The 11,553-nt window shown below is 41.6% G+C and overlaps 1 pseudogene; it reads left to right on the top strand.

The window, feature by feature from the left end:
- Window positions 1–405: 405 nt before the first annotated feature.
- The window catches only part of LOC122687346, a 35,552-nt pseudogene continuing 24,404 nt past the window's right edge, over window positions 406–11,553 (top strand).

Here is an 11,553-nt window from a genome sequence, read left to right as displayed (position 1 = left end):
CCAAAATCCACGTGTGCCAGTTTATTAAATTAGTTAAGATGGAGTTCCAAGTCATTATCAGTGAACTTGAGGTAGATACTATGTTAAATTAATGCCCATTGATCTGTCATGCATACTGAGTGGATCTTTTTATCTGTACATGATTTTATAATATTATACATTGTCATTTGCAAAGTGTTGGTTCACATGTCTTCAGACAGTGTCAAAAACTCACTCGAGGGGCGGAGCAGTCGCGGGGTGGGGGCGGGGCATTGTGAGTCACGTGCCTGCTCTCTGAGGCGGGCGCGGGGAGGAAACTCTGTGTGTGATTGGTCCGTCGTAACCAGGAGACCGAAGGACGCGTTCCGGTTGGCAAGGGCCAGCCAGTCGGGAGGCGGCGGCGGAAGGAGGAGGAGCTCCGACCGCGCTCTCTCCCGGCAGTGGCTGTTCGTCTCAGCGCTTGTCGGGTCCCCACCCTTTTTTAAATAAGCCGGGCTGGTCGCCGCCTTCACAGACTAGTTGAGTCCGGGGAGGCGGCGGCGGTGAGACAGCGGGGGTGCGGCCGGGCCCGGAGCCCTGCCCCGGGCCCGGCGGCGTGGCGGACAGGAGAGAGGCAGGCGAGGCCGCGTCTACATGTGCGGCGCAGCCCCGGCATAGCCCGGGTCTGCCGGTGCCCGCCGCTCCATTGTTGGGGGAGGGGGCGGTCTCTGAGCTTGGCGGAGTCCGGGGCCGAGCGGAGGCGACGGCGGCGAGGAGCGGAGGCGCCCCATGGGGAACACGCTGACTTGTTGCGTGTCCCCCAATGCCAGCCCCAAGTTGGGCCGGCGCGCGGGGTCGGCGGAGCCAGACTCCGAGTCTGAGGTCTACGAGGCGGTGGCCGTAGCACCGGCGCCGGCTGCCGTGGAACCCACCGAGTTGGATTTCCGAGCGGGTGAAGGCCACCACCTGCAGCACATCACGACCGGGAGATGCCCGAAGGTAAGGAAGCGGCCGGCGCGCCTCGCCCCTCGCGGGGCCGGCCCCGTCTGCTCTCGGGCTTACCTCTGGCCTCCGCCGACCCCCAGGTCCCCCGGGAGGAAGCCGCTGCCTAGGGCTCCTTCCTGCCTGGAGTTGGCTCTCTCGGGGCTGGGCACCAAGGACGGAGGCTGGCCCTGCCTGGCGTCCCCACCCCTTATTCTTTCTCCGTCGCGTCCGGCCAGTCTTTCTCCCTCTTCTCTACCCGAACGCCCAATTCTTCCCCATTCCCTTTTCGCAACCCGACCCAAGACCCTCAAGTCTGTGGCTCCTGTTCGTGATTCTATTTAACATCTCGTGGGACTTTGTAAAGACTTTCTGATGTATTCTCTCTTTTCTCAATGAAAACTTAAATCCTCCCAACTCCGGCGATATCCATCCCATCTTCCTATCCTTACCTATTCAGATGGTACCTAAGAGAAGGAACGAGGTAAGGATCTAGATACACTTCCACTCGTTAGGATAGTTGATACTGGGGACAATTAAGACAGATTTTAGGGTTTGTTATTTAAAATCAAAACTGCTATCGACAGAGTTAGTGTGGCGTTAAGTAATATTCTGTCTAGAGTTGTCCTGATTGAAGCGACCTTATTCTAACTATAATCTGAAAACGATAAGAAAGAAAAAGGTTAGAGGGGGTCTTAAAATAACTGAACGGTGTGAAACGTTACTGCAACGGCTGCAGGGAAGAGTTTTGTTGTTGTTGTTGTTGTTTTTACCCAAAGACGATCCCACGGAGCTCTGATTAAGATTCCCACTTTGACACAAAAATGCCTTCAGCTCCCCAGCTTTAACCAACTTCACTTGCATGTTGCCTCTTCTAAGGGAGGATTGGGGGTGGTTCCTGAGACTGTTGGTCAAAAGTTTCAAAGGAGAAAAGAGAAATTCAGACTGTAATTTGTAATACAAAGATTTGGCAGTTGAGATGGCAGATCCTGCAGGAAAGTTGTCTCCATGGCTACCTCTCCTTCCAACCCCCTCCTGCCCGTGGAATCCTATTCAACTTTTATAACGTTCAGGGAAAATTCTGAAGACGAAGTGGCTGGGGGTGGGGGTGGGTTGTCATGGAGAAGAGGAGAGAGAGGAGAGGAAATGTTTGATTTTTTTTTTTCCTCTAGAATTTTGAGACTGGACGGCTCTAGGTTCTAAAAAAAAAAGATTCTGGATAACACTGTGGCTCATTAATCAAGACTGTGTTCTTTAAAGTAGAAAACATTGTGCTGTGAAGATGTTAAAGCCCCACTGGCCCACTTGTTTCATTTAAATGCCAGAGAGTATTTCTTTATTTCTTTATTTCATAGAGGAAATGTCTTATAGCTCTTCTATTTAAATTTTATTTGGGTTTACTTAATTTCTTTCAAAGTTAGAATAGGTAAGCCTGTGAACTCACCCATATGATGGACATGGCTTTGTAAGTGGAAAGTACTCCCTTTTCAGAATACTCAGATACTGTGAAAGAACAAATTAATGTAAATTAATTGTAGCTTTAAAAACAAAGCTTGTGCATACCTTCGAAAACTGCTCAGCTTGTTGCTATAAGGTAAGCCTCTAAGTGATTTTAAAAAACAGTAGTAGGCTAGTGTAGGGAGACCAAAATTGGACTTCTGTATGATTCTTTTACGATTTACAACGTATTTTCGGGTGTATTTCACCTGACCCTTCCATCTATAAATAAGGCCTGTGAATATTCTCCCTGTGATGCCAATGAAGAAGCCAAGACTTAGAGCTCTGAAATAACTGTGTAACATAGCTACTGAACAGAAGAGACTGACTTGAGAATGGTAGATACACCAAATTCAGTTGTTGGGTGCTTAAAAAAAAGTTTGGAATGCACTTTTTGTTTTATAATTTATCCATAAGATAGGCCTAACTCAACTTCAGTTTGGTTATTTCCATTTGAGTTTATTGTTCACAACTCAGAAGCAACACATACCTCTCCATTCTGTGTCTGTACATTTCTTACAATGGATAGGAATAAAAGAAGTCGTGAAATAGCCTCAATTTACCAGTCAGGTAAACATGTTGGTATATTTTAAAGAGTTTGTTCTGCTGACTCGAATTGAAGCCGAGAATGCCCTGGACAGAGGGACATTAGGAGAAACCGGTAAGCGGGCAGGTAAGGTACGAAGCATTTAGTGAGGGGGAGTGCTGAGTCGGGAACTAGAAAAAGAGAGTTCATGAGCACAGAATTTACCTTTTTATGTTTGACATGATTGTTAAAATTTTACTTAAATTTGTCTCTCTTTTTTGGCATTCAATAAAGTGATGAGAGAAACCTCAATTTCAGCATTTGCCTATTATTAAGTTTCCATAGATACGAGGTCAGAACACGAATGTAAAGTGCAAGCACATTGGAAGTTTGCTCTTAATGTTTTTATTTCAGACAATTTTATATCAGTTTCCCTGGAAACTGAGAAATACCTGCATTGATATAAAACATTTTGGCTTTTCAAAACCAAACATAAATGATGCTGTGTGTTTTTCTTCAGAAACCTTTGAGAAGAACATGATTTCTTCAAGCTGTTTCAGTTAACTCCTAAGAACCTAGTATAAATATCAGATAGACTCAAAAGAATTTTGTTGCTATCTTGCCTTTAACAGTGTATCTAATGTAACTGATGTTAGTGTCAATAATAGAAAATAAGATGCTAAGGTCCTATTATCTGATTTTATTATTATGCATCAGCTTTTCAAACAGCCTTTATATTCTCCTCTTGGGAACTTTGCTCATTCTCTGGTGCAAGCTGCTCTCTCAAGTGATTCCTTCCTTCCATCCTCCAAGGAGTGGGTAGGGAAGGAATTGACAACGTAATGGGGGAAAACCTCTGAGCAACAGGTTTTTCCTCCTTTCAGTAGCTATTATAAACACTTTTTTTTTTTTTTTTACTTTTTTGATACCAGTAAACATTTGAGGTAAAAGATTTGCAAAATACTAAAGAGTCATTCACTCATACTCAGAATATCCAGAATTTTCATTAATATTTTGGTGTTGGTTCTTCCTGAACCTTTTGTATATGAATAAACAGAATGTTGTGTTTATTGTATGAGATTGTTCTTTGTGTGCCACGTTGTGACTTTCTCTTGTAAAGTGAAGACGGGAAGCTCCTGGAACCGCGCTGACACCTGAAGCGTGCCCCAGGATGTATTTCCCCGCAGCTGCATGTAGCTGTGCAGTCTGCTTTTTACCACCTGTTTAATGGTTGGAGCATCATTCATTTACCCACCCTTTATGGTTGTCTTTTATAATCTCATCATATTGCTTTAATCTGGGCACAGACATAAAAAGTGATGTATCGTACTTCCCTGTAGAATTCTGGTCTTGTGGCTTTGTCTTATGACTTAATTAAATTCATAGGGTGAGTCATTTTGTAGTTAAGGTATTTAAACATTAAATGTTCTTTCCCCAAATTGAAGTTACCATTGATTTTTCACTGAACAGTAGATTTCCTCTCTTAGGTTTTTGTGGGTCTGGGTAACCTGTCGGTGTCTTTGAGTCTGAGTAACTAAACTACTGCTCGAAGAGATCTGAAATTAATGCTGGTCTTGGGTGACAGACCCATCAAAGGACAGCATTAGAAGAAATCTTAGATGATGAAGGAAAATTGGGAGAAGCATAAATGATTTGGGGTACACTGAAATGGATGATTATCGGGCACGATTTAGGGGCAGGACAAACAGAGGTTATACTGACAAAACCCAAACCCTAACTCTGGTCTTTACTTCCTAGAGGTACCTGGGGCCTGTTGACACAGGAATAATGTCAAGTAGCGAGACACTGAGAAGAAAGAAAAGGATGGTCATGGACTGGGGAGTGGGCAGTGTTACTGCGGGTGGTCACCTTAAGTGACAGCATCCTAGGAGTGAGGGGGAGCCGTGTGAGGTCCTCAGAAGGAAATATGCTCGGTGTAGGCAGAGGACAGAAAGAGGGTGGCTGCAGCTGAGTGAAAGAATGCCAGGAGGAATATCAGGGGGTTAAGGCCTTGTGTCTAGTAGACCTTGACAAGAAAAAATACGGATTTTAGTCTAATTGTAATGGGAAACCATTGAAAGGTTATATGCAAGGGAATGGTGATAATTCTCAAAGAAGGGGAAGGAGACGTGGGGAGAGGGGAGGGAGATCAGAGGAGCTACTCTCACGTGGGCAGGGGCAGAATGAAGCAGGGAGACAAGCTAGGAGGCTGGTGTAGTCACTCAGCTGAGAGCCAGCGGTGGTTTGAACAAAAAAGCAACATTACGAAGGGCCTAAAATAGGCTGACTTGAAGAAACTGAGCGAATCTAAAAGTAGGCTAACAACAATATGAATGGGATAAGTCACAGAAAAAGAAATGCAGATGGCTTTTAAGCGTATCCTCACACATAAGAGAAATGAAAATACAGCTACTGTAGCTTGTGTTGGGAGAAAATTCAGAAACTCGGCACTGCATTCTTTGGTGATACTGAGGAAAGTTCCATTCATATATTGCTGGTAAAAATGGGAAATTGGTCAACCCTTGAAGGGGAAGTTGGCACAGTCTCACTTAATCCAGAGATCCTACTAAAGGAATTTATTCTGAAGGTATAGGCTGCATATGTTACATTATCTTCAGTAGCAAAATACTGGAAATAATTCAGATGTCCAGTAAGGGACTGGTAAACTAGCACATCCAGACACTGAAGAATTAGGGAGCTGTGAAGGAGCTCTCTCCACTGTTAATGACTTCATCTGCAGGGGATGTTAACCTAAAAAAAAATGGGGAGAAAATATACACTAATCTCCATGACAGAAGCAGGAGAAATGATATGTATTTGCTTATTAAAGAAGAAAAAGGAAGAACACTAGGAGAAATGCTTGCCCTTGGGTACTCTTATCCTCTTTCCTTTAGTGGGTGGCCTGACTCAATGACATGAGTTTGCACAAACAGAATCGTGTAGAACTGGGAAGCCTGGCGTGCTGCAGTCCATGGAGTTGCAAAGTCAGACACAACTTAGTGACTGAACAACAACAAAGCACTATCTATTTAAGATGTTATTTGGCTGAGGGTGATAAGTGGACATCAATTTTCCTATGAAATGCTAAATGTTCACTTTTGGCTTTTGAGTTAATTTGTGAAAGCTGTGATGTGTCATTTATTATGCTTTATATAGTCTATCCCCTCATGGATTGCAGCCTTGTCATGGTGAAGGGGCTTGTGTAACTCAGTGAAGCTATAGTGTATGGATTGCTCTTGAATTTCATTTGATTCTTATCATGTTCTGAGTTAGGCAGTGTAGGGATTCTTCTCTGAGGTATAGAATTGTCCAAGGTTTTACTTATTTTTAAAACCTTGATAGATCAGGACTGTAAATTCCATATACATGACATATAGGGATAAAATTTATTGATGTCATTTTGTGCTCTGCTTTGAAATACTACCTTTTTTCTCGCCCCTTTTAGAAAAATTGTTTATTTTTAGGGTATTAAAGTAATAAAACTTGAAGAGTTAAAACAGTAACATTGTATGATGTGAAATGAAATCACCATAGCTTGCAACCCAGAAAGGTTCTTAAAAGTCCAAGAAGCCCGAGCTAAGTACTCTTTAGAAATACATAAAGTCAGGTATACTTACCTGTATATCATCTCTTGGTCATCATCATTACAGCATTTGATTGAGGATTAAGGTAAGGCAGGACTGAGAACCAAGTTAGAGGCAAGTTGAGAAGCAGTTTGGAAGCCAGGTTGGTCAGAAACTGGGGAAGCAGGTCAGTTGAGGGGGTTGCAGGAGCATGGTGTGTGCCCTCCGGTGAGACAGCCCAGGTCAGCATCTGCTGGCAAGAACCGCTTGGCTAGGGTGTAAAGTGTGGACTCAGATGAAATCACCGGCTGACTGTAAGACATGAAATGTGTTATTAGCCGTAAAACTAATATACTGTACTACTCGGGGTGATAGGGCAGTTCAGTAAATGGAGTAAACCTTTAAGTAAACTGGAGCCCAGAAGTTGGCCCAGAAAGTGCTGACAGTCCTGTTTAATTGCAATATATGAAGTGAAGAAGAACTAAAGAGCCTCTTGATGAAGGTGAAAGTGAAAGAGGAGAGTGAAAAAGTTGGCTTAAAGCTCAACATTCAGAAAACTAAGATCATTGCATACAGTCCCATCACTTCATGGCAAATAGATGTGGAAACAGTGGCTGACTTTATTTTTCTGGGCTCCAAAATCACTGCGGATGGTGATTGCAGCCATGAAATTAAAAGACGCTTGCTCCTTAGAAGAAACCTAGACAACATAGACAACCTAGACAGCATACTAAAAAGCAGAGATATTACTTTGCCAACAAAGGTCCATCTAGTCAAGGCCATGTTTTTTCAGTGGTCATGTATGAATGTGAGAGTTGGACTATACAGAAAGCTGAGCACCAAAGAATTGATGCTTTTGAACTGTGGTGTTGGAGAAGCCTCCTGAGAGTCCCTTGAACTGCAAGGAGATCCAGCCAGTCCTTCCTAAAGGAGATGAGTCCTGGGTGTTCATTGGAAGGACTGATGTTGAAGGTGAAACTCCAATACTCTGGCCACCTGATACAGAGAGCTGACTCATTTGAAAAGACCCTGATGCTGGGAAAGATTGAGGGCAGGCAGAGAAGGGGACGACAGAGGATGAGATGGTTGGATGGAATCACCGGCACAATGGACATGGGTTTGGGTGGACTCCGGGAGTTGGTGATGGACAGGGAGGCCTGGCATGCTGCGATTCATGGGGTCGCAAAGAGTCAGACTTGACTGAACTGAACTGAACTGAAGTCAGTATGTTGGCATTAGTCTCCTCCTGTCAGATGATTTCTTGGTCACTACCCTCTCTCTGATATTTTGACAGGGAAAAATCATTTATTGACAGTTTGACAGCATAATTTTAACACTTTTAGGCTTCAGTAATGCATCTTGTTTGTCCTAAGTTGCCTTTATTTTCATATTTTTAACATCTGCAATTGAGATGGATCTCATGATTGATAGAATGTTAGGTTGGAGGAAAAGTAATGTTCAGTGACCTGGTATTTTACAGGTTTCCTCCTGGGAGTGTTTATATTAAGACCCAAACTTAAATTTTTTTAGTCATCCTTTTTCCACATAAGTCTATCATGCTGTCAAATAAGTTGCAATTTAAATTGGTAATATAAAAGTGATGGGTCTTAAAATATAACTTTAATGATAACCCCTAATCATAAGCTCAAGAATATTTCTCCTAGGTTAAAACATTCTTAAAGATTGCTAGAGAAGTAATTTTAGGAAGAATTCACATATAAAATGCACAGTAATTACTCAAAATACCTCTAACATTACTGTGTGTGCTTGTGGGAGAGGGGATGAGGGGAAGTGTGGGTGGTAATGCTTTGCTTCAGAGTTGACAGTCTTACCTTTGTTATAGTGAAGAGTACGGTAGATTTTTTTCATCGTCTCCTTAGACTCTTGGCGAAACAGTTAATGGAGTGTGCAGAAATATTGTGTGTATGTATGAGTTTACTGTCTAATGGCTTACCTGTCAAGTCTATTATAAAATAGTGATGTAGTTTTCACTGGCAAAAAGTGCAAGTTGTATAGAAAATTGTTATATAGGCTGTAAACAGAAGATTAATATTTTCTGAAAACCTCATGCAAATTGACAGCAGTAAGGCCCTGGTATGTTTAGTATGTATGAATGATAGGCAGCTCACCAAAGTGGAAATGATGCTGATAATTATGGGAGTAGTAAAATCTGTGTAATCGAAAGAAATACAGATTAGATCTACAGTGCTGTTCCTTATTTATATTAGTACGACTTGCCCCCCGCCTGTCAACTGTACAGAGCAGGGGTTGGAACTAAAACTGTCATGATTGGTAATATTATACATTAATGTGGCCCCACCTTCTTCAGGAAGCAGTTTAGCACTGTACCTTGAGCCATGAAAATGATCTAACCTTTTGGCTTAGACATCCCACTTTTGAAGATCTTTGCTAAGGAGATAAAACCATTATTTATTTAAAAAGCTGTATAACAATAGATGAAAAGTTTCCTCATCAAAGAATAGAACGTTGTAAGTACCTAAACCCCAGCAATAGGGGATTGGCTAAGTCCAGCACAGGAATAACGCTTGATGGGCTGTTGTGTATTCATTAAACAGTAAATATGCAACAGTCAGATGTAGAAGGGTTGTTAGTAACAAGAAGACATAAATTATACACTAATTAGAGCTTTTTCTAATGTATAAGGAAAACAACTAAAAGTAAGGGTTGTAAGTCTGTGGGTTAATTTTTAAATAGGGTCATTTTGGCTCATGCAAATTTTTGTTCATGACATTTGTTAAAGGAATGAGCAAGTGACTTTTACCTTTCCCCACCTTCATTGTGATCATCAGTACTGCTGGTTAACCAGGTCTCTTTCAGTTGCAAGTTTGAGAAAATGTCTCAGAATAGCTTAAATTAAAAAATATATATATTGACTTTTATATAACTGGAGTTGAATGAGTAAATGAAGCAGTACTTGACCCAGGAGTTCAATGACCTCACAGCCTATCTCAGTTCTGCTGTCCTCTATTGATCTCTCCTGAAAAGCCTTTCCCCTCATGATGGCAAGAGGAGGGTCCAGCAGCCCCAGACTAGCTAAGGGTCCTAGGGCACCGCTCTGCCTTCTTCTGCTTCTTGGGAAGTTCCAGGAAAGCTGTGATCTGTCAGTCAGTTCTGGGTCATGTGCCCACCCTTGAAACCTCTAGGGTAGGGTAGGGGGAGTGCCAGCTCTTTTCTGATCACTTGGGCAAGTTTACTTTTTTCCTGCATGTTGTCATTTCTTTTATCCCAGCCTTCTTGCTTTCTGTATATAGATCCGTAGTAGCACATCATAGCATACCTGTAACACACCCTGGTTTGTTGTGTGTGTGTGTGTGTGTGTGTGTGTGTTAAAGCTTGCTTCTCTTTGATCTCGACACTTATTTTTCCTGGACTTCCATTGACTCTTGTTAAATTTTACCATTCCATATGGCTACTTTGCAAGCATTTCTGCTTATTTTTTAGATTCCAGTGTAGTCTGTTTACTTTCTGGTACAGGTAAGTAGTCATGAATCCTTTCAGAAGCCTTAGGTCGAAAGTCTGTGCCTGTCAACTTTGTGTATAGCTGAAATAATTTATTTTCCCAGTGTCCCACTTTTCAAATATGTAGGGGGGAAAAAACTTTAAAATAATTTTATGGGTCTTTTACATAAAACTGTTGAGTAGCATATTTTCTCCAAAAACAGCTTAATAAACTCCAAATGCAGTGAAGGAATTTTCACGAAGAACAAAGCAGTCGGTTTAGCTATGTAAATTTCTAGTGCTGGCAGTAACAATTAAATTCCCATTAAACCAGGAAGTCCCAAATTACTGTTCATGCAAAATTCTTTCTTTGGGGAAGAAAAGGATTCTAGGTAGATAACATTTGTGAAATGCTGGGTCAGACAGAATTCACTATGGGACTGGTTAGTTTTTATTTTTTTATTTTTTTCATTTATTTTTATTAGTTGGAGGCTAATTACTTTACAATATTGTAGTAGTTTTTGCCATACGGGATGGGGAACACATGGTTAGTTTTTAATATATCAATGTATATATTCATTTGATTCTCAGCGATAATGTGTAAATCACGTTGACCACCAAAGTCCCCTTTAAAAATAGGCCAATTATTATGTGATTTGGGAAATGCTGCCTTAACTGTTGCTCTTTAAAAATCTTGGTCCAGTTTCTTAAAAGATTGTTTAATTAGTTTGAGGTGGACTTCACTAAGTAACTGCCCATAGGGCTTTTACGTTTGTTTTAAACAACAACCTTACTGTCCAGCATGGCAGCTTGTGCTTGCTTGATATTTCTGCCTAAATAGAAGACTGTCCCACCTTGGTGCAAGGTGAACTGCCAGCAGACCCACCTTTCTTATGTAGGTATGGGCAAAATTTTTTTCAAGCAGCCCTTTGATGTGCTCCAGGAAGTACTGTTACTGAAGCCCTGTATTAATCATGCAGCATGAAAGGAAGAAGTGAGAGTTTAGCTTTGGAAATAGAGGGCAAAGTTAAAACTCACTATCCTGGAAGTGTTCCTGTGGATCAGAACATTGAACTCTTACGTAATCCTCTTAAATCTGCCATGATGAATAGCCCCTAGATAAACGGCAGCCAACTAAGTGAGTTCGTTTGTTGAGTGTAGTTGGAATTAGCCATTAGATTGTCTGAAGAACGTTTGCCAAAAGCAGCTCATTTGGTTATAGCATATTTGATTGATCTGGTATCTGATAGTAATTGACTACAGCATAACTTGCTTCTTGAGACTTCCTGAAATGTGCTAGTAATATCAGCTTAAAGAGAGGTGACTGAATTTTTAATCAATACGTAGGAGGGGAATCACATACATGATTTGCCTAAAAGTGGTATAGATTAGGTGCAAGTTAAAAAAAAAAAAGGCCTAAGACATAGCCCTGTTTTTATTCCACATATATGGAGAATTTCTACAATTTTTCTGTTTCCCAATAGAATTTTTGTCTTGTTGCCTTTACTACAGTTTCCTTCTTGTCATTACTAAACGCTCTTCTTAAGACTATTAAACTTGATTAAAATC

Source organism: Cervus elaphus, chromosome 31 (genome assembly GCF_910594005.1).
Source record: "Cervus elaphus chromosome 31, mCerEla1.1, whole genome shotgun sequence".
Classification (NCBI taxonomy): Eukaryota; Metazoa; Chordata; class Mammalia; order Artiodactyla; family Cervidae; genus Cervus; species Cervus elaphus.
This window is presented reverse-complemented; position numbering and strand designations above follow the sequence as displayed.